The following is a 6,799-nucleotide window of genomic DNA, read 5'->3' as shown; positions in this document are numbered from 1 at the left end:
GGATCACACTTCTATGTTGTTTGACAATAAAAAATCTAATGTTTTAATAGTGATCTAATTTAATATAAACTGTCAATTTGGTGATTATGGGGAAAAAAAATTACCAACTAGGAAAATCACTTTCAAGGGAAGTAAAAACTACAAAACTGTTCACAAATGGCTCCCAAATATAATACAAATCAAGCTAAAATTGATTTTGTTCAAAGATATTATATAAATTTTCCAATAAGCTTATTGGAAAGAAAAAGAAACAAGGTATTCTCTTTTTTGTTTGTTTGCTTGACGGTTTGTTAAGTGTCCTTGTTGTTCATACATTACTATGAGGCTACTACAAGTTTCGTGTGAGTTTACCTTCATTTATTTGCCCATTTACTTCCCCTGTATTACGAAGTTAATTGATCATAATATCTATATAATTTTGATGTATTATGAATATTGTCAAGACCCGTCTAAAATTCTTCACCGAAACCCTAGACAAGCCCTGATCTCAGGAAAATTCTACCGGACCTTCTAATGGAAAATCTGGCGGAACCTCCCCTAAGGGTTGGACTTACCAAAAATTTGCTATACTGAAAACATACTTCTAAACACACCACCTTATTCCTCCCACCTTACTACAATTTATTCCACAAATTTATAGCACTTCAAATAAACAGGGAACCAGTGCAAAACATAAATAATTCATCCAGTATATAGAGCATTAATAAAATTCTAAGTATGATAATTATTACAACAGAGTAGAAAGAAATATTACAAGACAAGAAATGAAGAAAAGGAAACTTTTCGGATTTCCAGGAACGATCAAGCCATCGAGCTCACCCTGATCAACAAGGTCTACCACCTGAGGCTAAGGAAACGAAATTGAAAAAATATGAGATACTAATTGTCAGGACCCGTCCAAAATTTCTCACCGGAACCCTAGACAAGCCCTGATCCCAGGGAAATACCACCGAACCTTCCAACGGAAAATCCGGCAGCACCTCCCCTAAGGGTAAGACTAACCAAAAATTTCCTGCACTGAAAACACACTTCTATAATCATCCTCTTATTCCTCCCACAATACTACAAATTGATTCCACAAATTACAGCACTTCAAAATAAATAACAGCAAATCAGTGCATAAAAAAATAACTATATGTCCAATACAGTATACAGAGCATTAAACAAATAAAAGTGGAATTAATACAATGACAGATGAAACAGTACAAGATGGAGAGGAAAATAAAAGAAATACTTCTTGGACTTTTGGCAATGAACCAAGACATCGGGCTCGCCCCGGAAGATCAACGTCTCCCAACCTGTATCTAGGAGAACAGAATTTAAAAACGTGAGATGCTACTTATCTCAGTGAGTGACCTTATCTACTATACAATTATAATACCACGATAACTAAGTAGATAAATAATAATTAATTAGAAATAATAATTTCTCTCAAAACCTTTACGATTCTCTCGGTTGGAAAAGTTCCCCTTTCAAAACATTTTCACAAAACCCTTTATTCATAATCCCCGAAAACCAATGCATCGATTTATTCAACTAAATATCAAATAAAATATAATAAGTCAATTATCCAAAATTATAATTAAAAGAAATTAATTTATTGAATAATTAAGTAAAGGGAAAGTTATATCAATTTAAAATCCCCATTTAATTAAATAATAAAAACAGCATTAATCATATTCTTAATTCCAATGCAATTTCAAAATATTTATTTTAAAATCCCAGTTCTGAAAATCACTTGATGCACCCACTATATACCAGTGGCGCCAACAGTACCCAGTGTCCCAAGGTACCGCCAGACAGGAGGTTATAGAGAGAAACCGGCATATGGTCGCGTGGCGTCCCACCGCGCCGCTGCAAACAGGTGTCCCGGCCATGGAGGGGCGGCCTACCCTCATCCGATGGAAAACACAGGACAACCCCATAAATCACCTGCGCGCTACTCACACCCACCTACGCGCTAATCACATCCATGTGCACACTAATCACATCCATATATCAAAACACCAGTACGTGTATGGTGCATCTAAAAATCATAAATTAATGCATCTCAAAATCTCAAATTTTCCATAAACATACCGGGTTTATTCCATCTAATTAAACCCGTAAATTTTTCACAATTTCTTTATAATCATCGTCATAAATTCCATGATTTTCAAATCCACCAACTCCCAAATCCACCAATTTAAATATTCAAATTTTTTTTTCCAATGGCATAAATATTTTTGAAATATAATAAATTAAATCACATAATATTCCATGGGCATACTTATAAAAATTGAAGTCACCAACATAAACAAATATTTTCCTTGAAATATTTAAAAATCAAATCATGCCCAAAATAATGTTAGAACCACAAGAATTTCATATATAATTGAATTCCACAATCCTCAATACCATAAAATAATTTTCACATTGCATAAATTTATATAATGCATATTTTCTTTAATCAAAATAAATCCACCAATAATTTCCACAATAAATCAATTAAATATTTGACACATACAATATAAATTTCAAATATTCAATTCACACAAAATGTTCACAAATTTAATTCCCGAAATTAATTTGAAGGCGGGTCACTCACCTGGAGCATGCAATTAACCTAAGATCCTCCATGGGATCAATTCCACGACTCATCCATGCTCCTAGAACACAATTCACACACAGTCAAATAAATTAATATTTTATTCGGGTAAATAATACTCGGTACCCAGGGGTTAAACACAAACGTTAACCAAAATTGTCTAATAATATACCGAATCGAAGCTTGTGGAACGAGGATCGCATTACAGGTCTCCATTGACCCCAATTCCGCTGGTGGTGGTCGGAATTTGGCCGGAAAGCTTCGGCCGGTCTTGATCTCCTCGTATCTCGCAAACCACTTCGAATTTTGGAAATTGGAGGCCATATTTGAACTCAGAGGACCCAAAATAGGGGGAAAGGGGTGGTAATTTGGACTGGGCTGGCCGGAAACGGCGAGAATCGCCAGAAAAATTCAACCCGCCGCCGCCGACTTCACCAGCCCGATCTGGGCACGTCGCCGGTCGGCCGATCGCCAAATTTGGCTGGTGAGCTCGCCGGCGTGTGGTCTTGGATGGTGGCCGGTGAGAACAAAAACGGTGAGGCCGAGAGGGAGGAAGGAAAGGAAAAGAAGAAGAAAGAAGAAGAAGAAAGAAGAAGAAGAAGAAGAAGGAGAAGGGCTCGTGGCCCTTTTTTCCCACGTGGGGAGAAGAAAAGAAAAAGAAAAAGAAAAAGAAAAAGGAAAAAGAAAAAAATAAAATAAAATAAAATAATTAAATAATATTAAAAAAATAATATTATTATATAAAATAACAATAATAAAATAATTTGGTATTAATCATGGTTGACATGTGGCATCTCAACATGGTGACATATGGTCACATTTATTAAGTCACACATGGCACATTGTTTCACGTTTAAAAATAATATTAAAATAATACAATATTTAAAAAAAAACTCTATAGGTCCATAACTTTCAAACCACATGTCTAAATCGGATGTACCACTGGTCTACGGACTCATATCGACGAGTACTTCACAACCATGCATGAGTCAAAGCTCAACTTTGCATGAATAAAAAGTCAACTCCGGCACCCCTTGGACAGTTTGGACCTCAACTTGTTTTGCTCATATCTTTCAAATCGTAGCTCCGTTTTCAACGTGCTACTAGTCTACGAACGCGTGCCAACGTGTACTTCGTAACGATACCTCAGTCAACCTAGAATTCCATCCGAGTCAAAAAGTCAACTTTTGACCCTTTGGGTCAACGGTCAACGGTCAACCTCGGTCAAAGTTGGAAAATTTCCGTTGTACTTCGTGAGTGACCCTAACTACTACACAATTTATCTCAGTGAGTGAGTGATTGGAAAATTTCCGTGTTACACTAATCATCTCAGTGAGTGACCCTAACTACTACACAATTTATAACAATAATAATAGTAATTGGAAAATAATGTTTCTCTCAAAATTCTCACAATCACTCAGTTTAAAAAGTTTCCTTTTTAAAACGTTTCACAAAACCCGATATTTTAATCCCCAAAATCCAAAAAAAAAATAATAATAATTAGAAGGAAATAAATTAATAATTCAAAAGGCTTAATGAGAAATAATAATAAATAACAATAATAACAATTATAAAATGACAAATATTAAATTGGAAATAAAATATTATAAACAATTAATACGAAAATACAATAAAATTTATATTAACAAAACTGATGCAAGAAATATTAAATAAATAAAATAAATGGGTAAAGTGAAACAAAATAATTAATAATGGGACTTAATTTAAAATACCAAAACAATTTAGTTCATAAAACTCTATTAAAAATATTTTAATTTAAATAAAGTTCAAAAACATTATATAATTAAAATCATGTCATAAAAATCATTTGATGCACCCACTATATACAAGTGGCGCCAACGGTATCCAGCGTCCCAAAGTAACACCAGACAGGAGGTTATAGAGAGAAACTGGCATACGATCGCATGGCGTCCCACTGTGCCCCTGCAAACAAGCGTCCCGGCCATGGAGGGGCGGCCTACCCTCAATCCGATGGCAACCACAGGACAACCCTATAAATCACCTGTGTGCTAATCACATCTATATACAGAACACCAATACGTGTATGGTGCATCTAAAAACCATAAATCATAAAACCCAAATTTCCATAATCTTTTTCCAAATCATCATCATAAATCCATCACATAAATTCTATTAATCTGGCCATAATTAAATCAACCCATAATATCCAAATACATAAACATTTCTCCAATAAAACCTTTAAAACAATAATTTAATTCTCAAAGTCCACAATAATTGAAAATTCCGATAAATCATATGGAAATTCAAATTTCCATAAATTCATATAAATCCTTTTTATTAATTAAAACTAAGCTCACAAATAAATTCGACAATAATCAAATAATATTAAAAATTTCACAAATTCCTTTAAATACCAAATTTTCATAAAATCCAGATTTCCCATAATTTGTCAAAAATCACATAATTCAAATTATTCAAATATTGCTATCAAAAATTTAAATTACAATTTATCACATAATTAACATAATTAAAACAATCAAATAGCAATATAATGAAATATAAACAATTGACACCCGAAATTAATTTTGAAGGTAGGTCACTCACCTCGAGCACGCGTATCAATCAAGATCATCCACAGGATCTGTCTCACAATCCACACGTGCACCTAAAATATCAACATTACACATGTCAGGACCCGTCCAAAATTCCTCACCGGAACCCTAGACAAGCCCTGATCCCAGGGAAACCCTACCGGACCCTCCAATGGAAAATCCGGCAGAACCTCCCCTAAGGGTTGGACTTACCACAACTTTCCTGCACTGAAAACACACCTCTATATTCATCCCCTTATTCCTCCCACAATACTACAAATTGATTCCACAATTTTACAGCACTTCACAGGAATAACAATAACCCAGTGCATAAATAATATATAAGTGTCCAGAACAGTATACAGAGCTTCATGAAGTACTATTGAACAGAGAATACAACAAAGATGAAAGAAATATTACAATTGAAATAAACGAATACAAAGGTACTTCTCAAACTATGATAGCGGCGGAGATTTGGTTCGCTCCGGAAGAACGTCTACCACCCCTTGCACCGAAGGGAACGGAATTTAAAAACATGAGATGCTAATCATCTCAGTGATTGACCCTATCTACTGAACACTTTTAATATTAATAATATAACAAATAAAGGAAATTTAATTAATACCGGCAATGAAATAGATAAATAAATAATAACAATGGAAAGTAATAATTTTTCTCAAAACTCTCACTATTCACTCCATTGGAAATGTTCTCTTTTTAAAACATTTTCACAAAACCCGATATTCGTATTTCCCGAAAACCAAGGGATCAAATAATTTAATAAACAATATATAAATACCCCAAATATAAATAAAATGTAATAAACTATGATAAATAATTTTTGAACACTTTGGGGTTTGAAATTTCTATCCGAAAATTTATACTTGACGTATCACACCATATATCAGTGATGCCCTCCGATACCCAGCGTCCCGAGCACCGACTGGCAGGGGGTTAAAGAGAGAAACTTGCAAACGGCACTTCGGCGTCCCGACAGTACTGCTGCTGAAACCGTCATCCCGGCCAAGGAGGGGGGCGGTTGTGGCCAATATCAAACTTGCCTGCCCTCGGTCCAATGGCAACTCACGGGAGACATAATAACTTACGCGCTAACCACATATACACCGAACACCAATACTGTATGAATGCATCTAAAATAATTGTTAAATTTCTTATTACCGTACTAATTTTTCAAAATCACCGTGGGAAATATACCAGTTTTCAATTTCACCATCCCACATATTTTCCTTTAACATACCCGGTACGAAACCATTGATAACAACATAAAAATAATTTTTCTCGTAACATGAGGTCCAACAAATAATCATTCTTGTCAGTTTCCTCACTTGAGCAATGAATGGCATCATCTAAACATTGTAACCGTGCTTGCTTTACCCGAAGGGAAACTTCAAGTACATCTGCTGCTTCCAATGCTTCTGAGTCACTCTTCATTATTTCATGTATAACCAATGCTTCGGATGCTGCAGTAGAGAGTTCAACTGCCGTGTTGATATTAGCACCTTTGAGATACTTAAGACTGAACCTTTCCCGATAATGCCTTGTTGAATCCTTGTGATTGGAAGGAGACCGGGTGACAGATTTCCCCACAGGTTCTGGTATGGAATTCAGAGGAAGGATA

This window comes from Ziziphus jujuba, chromosome 8 (genome assembly GCF_031755915.1).
Source record: "Ziziphus jujuba cultivar Dongzao chromosome 8, ASM3175591v1".
Classification (NCBI taxonomy): domain Eukaryota; kingdom Viridiplantae; phylum Streptophyta; class Magnoliopsida; order Rosales; family Rhamnaceae; genus Ziziphus; species Ziziphus jujuba.
This window is presented reverse-complemented; position numbering follows the sequence as displayed.